The sequence below is a fragment of the Notamacropus eugenii genome, chromosome 4 (assembly GCF_028372415.1).
Source record: "Notamacropus eugenii isolate mMacEug1 chromosome 4, mMacEug1.pri_v2, whole genome shotgun sequence".
Taxonomy (NCBI): domain Eukaryota; kingdom Metazoa; phylum Chordata; class Mammalia; order Diprotodontia; family Macropodidae; genus Notamacropus; species Notamacropus eugenii.
The window spans coordinates 142,010,051-142,023,354 of NC_092875.1; positions in this window are offsets into that span (position 1 = coordinate 142,010,051).

A 13,304-nucleotide genomic window follows, 5' to 3' on the forward strand; every position below is an offset into this window, starting at 1 on the left:
TGATGCCTGCCCCTGTGCAAGACAAAAAACAGCCACGGTAACAAATGACAGATTTCATGAATAGCAGTCATACCCTTGTGGAAAAGCAGAGCAGAGGAGTTTGGGAGGAAGAAAGCAGAATAAATGGATGCAGTAGAGGTGGAGATAAAGTAGTACAACAATGGAGAGAGTTCTCTAGGAGAATTCCAAGGGAGTAACAAGAGCCAAACAAAATAGGAAACAAAACAGTGAGACCCAGCTGGTTGCTGGGAGATGGAGTGTTAAATGCAGGCTTGATAGGTGCTCCAGGCATGATGTAACATTTTTTGCATCAGAGCATGAATTTCCTAAGGAGTTGTTCCCTTCCCCACCATTATGGCAGTCTGGAGGATTACACCTATTAATGAATAGAGGAGGTGTTGGTGGTAGGGTTCAGAATGATTCTACTGTCTAATTTTCAATTATACCTTCATGATTAGAAACTTTTGATCTATGGTTCTTGCATAGTCTGTTGGTAGAGAAATACACTGGATGGAAGCTCCAGCTAAATATCAGAGTAGCTTGAAAGCTTAGTGGGGGTGCCTCCAATACTTGTATTGGGAAAATAATACTGTGGTTCCTTAGTAAGTCTGAATCTACAGTTTCTTTATGACAGTATTCAGTGAATTATTTTTGCAGTCTGTCATTCAGTCTTTTTAAAAATTTTAATTTTTAATTTTATTTGAACTTAAGAAATGAAACAAGCATTTCCATAATGTAGTAGAATAGAAATAAAGATGATCGCACATGACACTGCAAGTCTATTATACACAAGTTGTTATTCCTTTTTAAATATATAATAAAGTAATCATATAACTTCCTGTATTTTTTCTCCTTCCTCCAGATGGCTACCATTAGACATAAATATGTACATACATGAAGAATCATTGTCTTAATATCTTGGAGAAGCATATTTTCTGATACCTAAAAATGACAGTTGAATTCTTTCTCATAAATGTCAGGGGAGACAGTAATTTGATGACTTTTAAATCATCTCCTTGTGCTCTGTCTTCTAGCCCCTTCATCTTTGCTTAGAAACTTTTCAAAACCTTTCCACTTAAAATGTCCTTTGACATGTTTTGCCCTCTTGCATGTTTCTACTACTTTGTTTTCCAGTACTAGAATTTAATTTCAACTTGATTTGATGTTTTGTGTTCACTTCTGTACTACTTTCTCCAGGTTGTTCATTCTCATTATAGCTTTATATGTTGTTGATGTCAGATTTTTCTTTACTAGTGCCAGCTTCTCTATTTTCTTTTAAAGGATCAAAAGTGATAAGGCATAAAGCTTTTTTTTCCCCTTCCTTCTCCCTCCTCTCCTTTTTTTAAGGCAGATTAGAAATAAGGTAGGTAGAGTGCTTCATTTGGAGCCAGGAAGACCTGAATTAAAATCCTTTTCTCAGACATTTCCTTTGCTGTGTGATCCTAGGCAAGACATTCAACCTCTCTCAACCTCAGTATACTTATCTTTACAAAGAGGATAATAGTAAAATTTATCTCTCAAGGCTGTGGTGAGGATCAAATATGGTTTTGGATACTTGAGTGTTTGCCAGTGATAATTAAAACAGCACCATGGGGGAAATCGCAGATGACCTCATATGTAAAGAAAACTTTTAAAAAATTGATAATTAACAAATACAGGATTTATATTATCGATCTAGTTTGTCTATCTATTTATAGATTTATATTATCGATCTAGTTTGTCCTATCTATTTACTACCATAACATTACAAACATAAACTTATTATAAATGGTTAAATTTTGTTAAAAATTTTAGTACACTAAAGAACTATGGATTAGGCACTCTTTTATATATATTTAGTTTTATTTATGGAATAAAACAGGCACTATCTTTGGGAAAGTCTCCTCTTTGTCTCCATCCACGCTCAGTTACATGATTTTCTAGTAGGCAATCTATGCAGCAATTGCTACAGCTGCAGTGGTGACTGCACATACTCTGCTCAGAGTGTGAGATAGTCATCTCCCTCTCATAGAAACTGTGACTTTCTTATGTGTGTAGCGTGTTATTTTATTTGGTAAGTAAATACGATCAGAATTATTTCAAAAAATAAAATAAATAAAAGAAAGGTTTTCAGTGGAGCCTAGAGTTATTTCCACTTTTTCTCCTGTGTCCTTAACTCCAGGGAATGCTGAAGGACTACTATATGTATATATATGTATGTATGTGTGTGTAGTTATATAGTATTTGCAAACCTTAAAACACTGTATAAATGCTAGCTGTTATTATTATCATAGTCATCTTTAATTATTTGTGAATCTTATACCACTAAGTTAGTAGGATACAATGAAAAGAATATTGGATTAGAAATCTGAGCATTTGAGTTCAAATACTGCTTCCTGTATAATAAATGACCTGAAGGGCTGTTATATAAAAGAAAACCACTTCCTTTGTGAACTGGGGATGGCAAATTCTTTCGGTTACATAGTTCAAGTAATATATAGAATGTGAGATCTGTGACCTCATCACTTGGGAATAAAACCAAATCTACCCTTGACTTAATTCAACTTTCAGAGAACAACTCATAATAATACTTCTTAATCTTCTTATTCTTTTACTCCTCCTCCTCCTAAACTTTACAACTATATAGTACTTTAAGGGGCATGTAGCTCTGTCTTTAAAACAAGCCTGTGAGATAAATCAAGCAACTATTATTACCCTACTTTGCGGATGATGAATTTGAGCATCCTTGAACTACCTTCAAATCTGTGAAGACAGATGAAATCTGTTTTTAAGTATTTTGATCAACCATCATGTGGAAGGAGCATTAATCCTGTTCTATTTGGTCTTAGAGAAGAGCAGATGGAAGTTGCAGAGGGTAAATATTATTTTTATGTAAGGAAAATCTCAAAGTTAGAGCATTCTCAACAGAACAGGATACTTCAAGAGGTGGTGGAATTGCCATCACTTCAATTATTCCAAAAGATCATTCAGGAGAATATTATTGAGGAAATAGTCCTTTGGAGTGGGATGATCTCAAATCTGAGATTCTATGATTCTGCAATTTATTCATGGTCACTATTAAGTGACATTGTCACTAAGTTATTAAGTGAAAGTGTCTGGACATGAACTTAATTCTGACACCAAAGTCGGCTGTCTATAAGGACAGATTATATGGATCATACAATTGAAATATTGTCCAGGCCAACTCTAAATTTTATAGCTGAGAAAACTTTGGGCCAGAGGAACTTGTCTTTGGAAACAGGTCTCTAATCCCAGATGAGGAGGCACAGTGCGTTTCTACATAGTTTCATTAAAAAACCCCAAATTGACATATATTTAACAGATATTTGGAATCCAACTCTTCAAGTTCTGTGACCTCAGCTGGTATGAGAACAACAGTGTTACATGGAAATAATTTTTAAATAAGGAAAATTGTTTATCAGTTTTCCCTTCCTTGTCAGAGGTCTGACTTAGATCCTCCAACATTTGGGGAGCGTTGATGCCTCAACAGTGTGCATGCCAAAGTGGTGTCTCTAATGAGCAGCCAAATTCTCAGTATTTCTGTCAGTTTCTTTTAAACTGCATTTTAACTCAACTGTCAAGCATGGCATGCTGTATGTCGGATAACACTTGTGAGGTAAAATTGACAAAGGGCACTTTATGTCCTTTCGCAACAACTATATCTTTGCCAACACTCCAGAGCTATTTTAAGTTTTGAAGCTGTAAGTATCTGAGTCTTCCTAGATGTGATAATAGTTGACCCAAGACTATTAGGTTTTTAAGTGAGTTTGCCCTTCGAAGACCCAAGAAAATTTTGTTTCCAGATGCCTTATCATTCCCTAGGAATTGCCCTTCCTTTGTATGGGGCAAATTCAGGCATATTTGGTTCCTTCTTTCATCTAGAAAGGGTCCAAAGAGGCCAATGAAAATAAGATGAAAGAAGGGACAATGATAAGAAAATTAAATTATTTAATGACTTAAGGTCTACAAAGTGCTTTCATCTCATTTGATCCTCAAAACAGTCCAGTGTGGTAAGTGCTATAGAAACTTTATTCCTATTTTAGAGATGAAAAAATTGAGACAGAGAGATGAGGTGAGCTGCCCAGAGTCACACAGCTTGCAGGTAGACTGAGGTAGAAGACAAGCCAGTTCTTCATGGCATCAAGCCTGACTCTTTCTTTTTCATGTTTAGGTTTCCTCAGGAGAATGCTTTTTTTTTTATAATGGCAACATTAGCTAACTTCCATGTTTAAGCAAATGATCCCAGCGGGTTAGACACATGGTGTTGAGAGTGGGCACTGATAATAATAGCTCTCTGTGCTTTCATCTCCAGATTTTAAAGCACTTTAATTTCTTTGTCACTTTTGTAACAAGTACTGTTGGCCGTGGTTAAAATTCTCACTTCCTGTAGGTCAAAGCTCAGAACTAAATGGAATTCTTTGCATCGTAGCTTCCAATGGTAGGACCAATGTCAATCCTTTTGAGTATGATAGGAAAAAAAAAAGGCCAGGAAGTGAATATGGAAAATGAAGGAATCTGAGATATTTTGAGGGAGAAGGCAATAAAATTAATTTCAAGTACAGTAATGGGCTGGCTACCTTTTACCAGGACTACAAACTCCCCCCTCTCCTTTTTCTTAAAAGTAAAATAGATATGAAATTATAGATAAATTGGTGCAGGAAACTCCTAGTGCAGAAACTCCCTCCACTGAAGCTGAATTATAACTAATCTGTAACTTAAAGTCTTAGAAAGTTGCCTTGGAGATACAGAGTTTAAGTGATAATCAGACAACCAGGATACATCAGAGAAAGCACTTGCATCCTAGTCTGCCTGCCTCCAAATCCAGTCCTCTATCATTCAAACCGTCAGTCAATAAGCATTTATTAAGTGCCTCTGGTGTACCAGGCCCTGTGCTAGACACTGAGAATACAAAAACATACAAAAAAGTTCCTGCTGTCACTATTTTATTTATGTCCTCTTTTTCATCTTTTAGAATACAACAACTGAGGAAAAAAATTTAATAAAATTAATGGCAAAAGATCCAATTTCTTCCAAAATATTAGAGTGAATTTGGGGATCTTGGGGAATTTTGATAATTAGAGCTCAGTGAAATTTGCTTCCATATTTATTGCTTGTAACAAAATGAAATGGTGTTTATAAGTTCTACAGAGCACCTAAACTGGAGATTTTATGATATAGTGGAGAGTCATGGATTTCCAATAAGAGGACCAGGGTTCAAATCTTGATTGTGACATTGAAGTTCCTGTGTGATCTTTGGTAAGTCTCTTCAATACCTTAGGAATCTGCTTCCTTATAAATGTAATGGGGATTTGCTTTATACATGCCCAAGTCACCTAAAATTGAGGCAGTCACTTGTGAAATACCAAGGACCTTCTTCTGGGAGAACTTCAGTTTGTATTTTCCTATTAGAGGAGTGGGAGTAGCCTCCTTCAATGGTTATATAACCTGAACAGTTTGTATCTATAAAACTGCCAGAGAAAGATAATCTTTGACTTTCTCCACTGTGGTTTCCATATATTGCAGGTTGGCATGAGAAACTAAATGAGAATTTTGGGGAGAGTTTTGTGGAAGCCACAAATGACATGCAGAGGTCAACACATTACACAGAAAAATATTAGAAACTCAAAAATGCATTATATATATGTATATATGCATGTATATATGTGTATATATATACGTATATATGTGTGTATATATACGTATGTATGTGTGTATATATATATATATATATATATATATATATATATATATATATATATATATATATATATATATATATATATATATATATATATATATAGTGTGTGTGTGAGCATATATATATATATATGTATGTATGTATGTATGTATAGCATCAACCCAAAATTTACAATAAGACACTCCGAAGAGCCCATAAAAGAAAAAAGAAATCAGACTTCTCTGGTACAGAAAAGAAGACCAAAAAAATTTACATGGATTTTTCAGATGTCAGGGATCTTGCACCCCTAACCTCTGTGATGTAGAAGGGATAACTGTAGTTCTCTGTTTCCTGTAGACTCTTTCCTGCTGTGTCCAGAGGGAGAATTTAACAGAGTTCTGCCACAGTGTGGGCACCATAAACTCAGCTTGGAAGGGGCAGATACCCTTGCCCGCTTCTCCTTTTTCCCTCTGCCCCTTCCTGTTTCTTCCTCCCCCTACTGTGGCTTGAGGTATTTCTGCTTCTGTCTGTTATCTTTGTCCTCAGGTTTGGGTGGAGGTGGTAATCTTCCCTGAACCTGAGAGTACAATTTTGGAGCTAGGATTCCAGTAGGGATATTACAACCAGCCAGGCAGAAATTGGAAGAACAAGAGAAACCAGGTTGTCTGGGAGTTGAGTTCAAGGCAGGGTTTGGATTTTCAGGGAATGTGTTATAGAGAAATTAAGCTAAAATGAACCCAATCCCCTTTATTTCCCCAGAGATTGAAGTGTTTTATGGAGTTTGTTTGCAGATTTGTTATTACACCTTTGAAGTAAATACTCATTTCTTAAAACTAATCTGATTTTTAGTGCTTAAATGGATTTGGGGTGTAGTTGGACTCACCCCTACAATTCAGGGAGGGAGATAAGCCGAGACACCCTAAATCCGTTTAAGGATACAGGAGAACTCTGATGGAGAGCTGAAATGTAACATATCTGGACCTCAGGCAGTTGGAGGCAAGGGGAATCAGTGTTACATAGAGAGTAGTCTGAACATGTCACACACACACACACACACACACACACACAGGCACAACCCATCCCTCAACTCAATAAACTCCTGTGCCTCCCTATTGCCCTCATATTTAGTACAAAAACCTCTGACGTTGAAAAGCCTTTTAAAATTTAGTCATTCCCCACCTTTCCAGTCTTCATATACCCTACTCCCCACCATGTATTCTTTGATCCAACAACACTAGCCTCCTTGCTATACTTTGAACAAGACGCTCCATCTCTTATCCCTGGGCATTTTCTTTGGCTGTTCCCCATGTCCAGAATTCTCTTCCTGTCTACTGGCTTCCTTGGTTTTCTTGGCTTCCTTCAAGTCCCATCTAAAATCCCATTTTCTAGGAAGCCTTTCATAATCTCTTTTAATTCTAAAGCTTTCACTCTCCTAATTATTTGCTGTTTCCTGTATATAGCGTGTTTATACATATTTGCTGGCTTGTTGCCTCTTCCATCAGATTATGCGCTCTGTGAGGGAAAGAGACTGTCTTTTGCTTCTTTTTCCTTCTCCACCTCTTCGAGTAGTGCCTGACCCAGAGTAGACATTTAACAAATGTTCATTGAATGACTGAATGGTTTTGAACTAGATGACCTTTGAGGTCTCTTCTAGCTTTAAATCTATAATCCTATGAGTGATTCAGGAAAGGACAATGTGTCTGAGCATCTACTTGTAATAGTATAAGGAATAAATGACTCCCTATTGGAAGGAAGGAAGGAAAGGAGAAAAAAAGAAAGGAAATACATTGTTAAATGCCTATATGTGCCAGGCACTGTTATAAGCACTTTACAAATATCTCATTTAATCCTCACAACAACTGAGAGATAAGTGCTGTTACTGTCCCCATTTTATAGTTAATGAAACCGAGGCAGTCAGTTATTTAAGTGACTTGTCCAGTGTCACATAGCGAATGAGGTTCTGTGCTTGGATTTGAACCCAAACCTTCTGAAAAATTATTTATTCTGAACTTAAGAAATAAAACAAGCCTTTCCATAACATAGTAGAATAGAAAAAAAAGATGATTGTCAATGAAAATGCAAATCTGTTATGAAGAACTTGCTGTTCTTTTTAAGTATATAGTAAAGTTATCATGTAACTTTCTTTTTCTTCCCTAGAGATGGCTTCCATCACACACACACACACACACACACACACACACACACACACACACACGTAAAGCCATTCTATACAGACTTCTATTTATCAGTTCTTTCTCTGGAAGCAGAGAGTGGCTTCCTTCCTATGTCTTTTGCAGTTAATTTGGGTATTTATAGCAGTAAAAATGAATTAGTCACTCAGAGTTTTTCTTGCATCAATGCTGTTATTGTATACGATGTTCTCTTTAACTATGTGTATGATTACTTTTCTTTGTATGCCATTTTATTAAATACATCTTATAGAATTAAAAAAAACCCCAAGTCTTCTTGACTTCAGGCTCAGCTCTTTGTCTCCTGTACCACTTAGCTGCCTCACTGAGTTAATCTCGTGCGTGGTGATGCTCGCCATTGTTGGCGATGGTTGTGGTAGTCATAGCAGTATCCATAGTAGTAGTAGCAGCAGCAGCAGTCATAGTTGTTATAGTTGGTGGTGGTCGTGGCAGGTTTATATAGTGTTTTCAAGACCATCCCATAACAAGTTTGTGAGGTAGAGAGTATTTTGGATATTTGGTAGAAAATGATGATTGAGAATATCTTTGCCATTCAGTATGGAACTCAGACATGTGTTTCCTTACTTATTAAACTCAACAAAAACCTATATTCTATGGTACTGATAATTAGTCTTTCAGCATTTAAGCTTCCTTTCTTCTGACTAGTTTTCAATCTTCTATCTCTTAAGTAAGCCTTCTCTTACCTGGCACCATATCTTTTTCTCCTTCTTTGGGAGTCTGTTGTTCCTGGGAGCTATATTTTTGATAATGGTTCAATGAAGTTTTATCATTATCTTCTGATTAAGTTTGGGAAATGGGACGAGGAATTCTCTTGATTAAATATCTTCTTAACCAGTCCCAACTTTTCTTGAACTAGTAGTCTGAAAGCAAAACAAAATCATGTTCATCCAAATTCTTAATTCTTCCCAACTCCCATCCAATGTGTTTCCTCTTCTGACATTAACAATATGTTTCCATTATATCTTCTTTTATTTTATTATTATAGTTGCTTTCAGATGCAAACTGGTTACTCATTTTTGCCATTGATTATTTTAGATAGTTCCCCCTCCCTTACTTAAGCATATAATTTGCCCATACATTTTTTAAAAAAATCTGAACTCTGATCTCTTATTATAGGGTGGAGATGATCCTGATTTTTTAAGGCTTTGTTTTAGCAGAAAGTAAACTTTGGTACGTCCTATATAATTGGACATGCAATGATTACAAGTTTAATATAGGTTATCTATGCTTTGTGTCCAAGGACCAGCTAGACTAAATTAGGAAAAACTCATCCCTAAAAGGTAGACCACCAAGTGTTGATTATCTTTGGCCCCAGAAAGTCATGAATACCATATATGAAGATATAGATGTTTCCAAGTCTGTCATCAAGGAGAGAATATTTACTTGTGAAATCATGAATTGCTAAAATATTGAAATAAGTATCTAGGCGATAAATCATGCCTCTACTCAAAAACTATCCAATTTCTCTCTGTTGTTTACTTGGCTAAATGTCAAATGCCCCAGGCTGGCATTAAAGGTTTTTCACATCTGGCCTTATTTTCCCTATCCATCTCCATCTTCTACAACTCCCCAGTGTGCTCCACTGCATCAGCCCAAGTCAATCACTGTTTATAGCAATTGAGATGTGACTAAATTACACCCACATTCAAACACAGTAGTGTTGGTATGCAGATGATATGGGTAAAGGAATCCACCCCATGCAGAAAGGATGTTGGGGTGGGGATATGGAATGAAATAGCTCAGTTTTTAACTCCTGGATGTGACTGTAGTCACCTTGCCAATTCAGTTATGAAATGCTGTCTCTAATTGATTTTTCAGGATCATGAAATTGGACTTTATCTGATTAAAAGCATGGTGGGGATCATCTTTGCAAGAATCTTTAGTGTATTACAATTGATATATCTTGAAAGCAGTCTTTAGCTGCCAGTGCCAATTTCTTAAAATGTAGTAGATCGTTGCCTTGTGTGCTGAGGGTAATTCAGAATATACACAGAAAGATTATATTCACCCTCACAGGGAACTCTCCTTAACTCACTTGGAAACCAAAAACATCATTCTAAGCAGTCAGTCTTAGAATTTGTGGCTTTTCTCTTAATGGTAATGAGGCCTATACATGTCAGAATTGTAAACTAACCTATATATTACATTAACTTTTAATGTTTGTTTTAACCACATATCCCTGAAAATATTTAATTGTATTATAAATTGAAATAATTCCTCTCCCTCAGACTTAGTGTAGCACTTTTAACTCTCATGATCTTACTCACCTCTATTCTGCAACATAGCTGTATAGTATTCCATATTTTATATGTTCTACATATATCTTTCTAATAACAAGCTCCATGTGGCCAGGAACTAGATGTTAGCTTCTTCGGTCCCCCACCACCTAACACAATACTTTGTAGATGGTATGCATTAAATAAATGGTTATTAAATGAACAAAAAATAGTTAAAAAACATGAGGATATTACATTATTGGGTGTGGTGGAATGGAAGAATCACTATTCCACCTATTTTAAAATTCTATCTTAATATTTACTTTCATTCCATCAGTCAAAAAGTATTTATTAAAGTATATACTATGTTCCAGCTGGGGTTACAGGTACTTGGGAATATAAGTACAAATAATGAAACAACTCATTTCTTAATGCAAAAAAGCAGGGCTGACCTTTGCATCAAAGGGTGAACTATTGACTTTCTCTATGACCAGAGAAATCTCTTTTGCCTCAGGAAGTTATAGTCAACATCAAAAGATAGCTATGTCCTTTATATCTGGCCATTGTTCCACTGTTGAGGAATTAGTTGACTTCGAAAATAATGCCTCCAGACCCCAGGTAGTTTCTTAGCTATTTTTTGGCTTAGACTTCCTTTGGATGATGTAAAGGTTAACAGTCTAGATTGTCTCCCAGGTCACTAGTGTGGACAGCACACACTACATGTCCTGAGCTCGTTATCCACATCTATATGTTTTCTACACAAGATTATACATAAAATGATGTGGTACAGTGGAAAGGACACTGGCCTTAGATTCAAAGGCCCTGGATCACCACCTAGCAGCCAGTTAATAAGCATTTATTAAGCTCTTACTAGGCATTATCATAAATGCTAAGGATACAAAAAGAGGCAAAAGCCAGTATTGTACTCAAGGAACTTAGAATCTAATGAGAAACACCTCCGATGCTTTCCTTCCATATCACCTTGAGTAAATTAACTACCTTGAATCTCAGTTTCCACTTTGTGATAGTAAGCACCTCAACATACACAGGGGGCTTGCTATTACAGGTTTTTGGATCTGCATTTATAAAAGGGAAGGTAACTTTTGAGGGGTTAGCAATCACTTTAATCAAGCACATGCATCATTCATTTAATTCAGGGGAAAAAGTCAGCACCTTGAGCTTCAGAGAAAATAAAGAGAAATCAAAATCAACAGACAGAGCTTCCAAACTGTCTGGCATAAGCAATACCTGTGTCATATATCAACAGACAGGTCCAACTGTCTGACTATAGTTATCAGAGAGGGAAGCACCAACATCTGGATTTTCAAAGCTGACAGGCTGCTTAGCAGCTTCCCAGAGTCTCATCTGATATAGAGACGCCTTCTTCCAAAAGCTAAGCCCCAAAGTAAAACTGCACTTCAGAGTCTTTATACATTTTTTAGAGCCAGAGGGCATCACAACCCTAGAGAACCAGAGCCTCATTAACAAAATGTGTGAGCCTTCCTACAAATCTTCACAGGCCCATTAATGGGTGGAGAAGATCTTTTCAAATCACATTATTCAATCAGAGGCACTTGATTATACTAAAGCAAAAACAGCAAAAAATCCTACTTTGCTTACCATTACACACTTCAATAAGATAAAGGAAGTTGGAAATACATGACCTCTTACATATATTCAAGCTCTCTATGTATGATAGTATAATGAAGAAGAAATGAATATGAAGAAGCACTTACCTCATTCTATAAGATAAAACATCCCAACCCTTCCATTTGCATTATAAAAGACATAACAAAGCATAGTGGGGAAGCAGAGACAGAGCTCTCCATTGTAAGCCTACATCTGGAATGACCCTGAACACATACACACACACACACACACACACACACACAAACACACACATTAAAATCAATGAGTATCAACGAGACTATCTCCTGATTCTCTCTCTACAGTAGGCCTCAACTAGCAATGAAACACTGAGAGACTTCGGTAGTCACATCCTGCATCTCTAGACCTGAAATGAAATTCTACTCAGGTAGATTAGCATAGATGTGGCCAAACCAGACCTTGTTTTGTAGATATAATGGTTTTTTGATAAATGACTTCACTGAGGTACTGAAAAATGGGAGAGTTAATTGAAGAAATTATGATAGGAAAGAAGCCTGCATCAATAATTCAACCACATAGTTATTGAGAGCACACTGTGGTCAGTGTTTACAAAAAGGTTCTTATTTTGTGGGAGAGAGCACATATGCACACCATTTAACATTAATTAAATTTCTCCCATGTGCCAGAGGGACAGCTTGACTTGGTGGGTACAGGTCCTAAATTTAATTCCTGCCTCTAACACGTTCTGCAGGCATGACCTTGGGCAAGTTATTTAACCTCTCATTTCCTCCAGAAAAATTCTAAGATTAATAGGTATGTATATAATAGGCAACAATCTACTAAGTTGGTAGGGAGAGTTTCCTTATCAAAAGATCCCTCTGCCAACCAAATAATAACTCAGGTCAAAAAAAAATGTCAGGTACTATGCTAGGTTCTTAGAACTAAAGGACAAAAGAGAAATTGTCTCTGATCTGATTCTAACAAAATAAATGAATACAAAAGAAAACAATATACAGGGTGTCCTAAAATCTTAGCTTTAATAGCTTAAAACTGCACTAAGACTTTTGGGACATCCTGTGTAACTAAATGCCAAATTGAGTGGTTTAGGAAATTGATTCCGTAGAATTCCAGAAGAGGAAGAAATATAGACCTTCCAGCCATGGACATGTAATTGAACTCCAGGTGGACTCAAATATTGTTCTTGCTATCCTCCTGAAAAGGAAACTATACCTTTCGTATTTTGTAGCTAGAGATTGTTTATAAGGTGCCAGCTAACAAGCCCATAATGCACTCCTGTACTGTCCATCTCTTTCTTTCCACAGGCTGTTAATGAAACCAATGGTCTGTTTCTGGGTCTTTGCTGCCCTAACTTCCTCCAAATTCCCAAATGATCAAAGGTGTTTCTCACTCAGCCACAAGATGTCAGAAGTCAAAAAAACTTGTCGTTTTTTTTACCAGTCAAGAATGGTTGCCCTTTGATGGCTTGCTGAGTTTCCACATTGAGTGCTAAGCTTGTCTCTGCTAATTGTCCAAGTCCATTCACCTCTCCATGGCTCACTTTGTCTCCTGCCACCGTTTGCTAAGTTCCCAGAG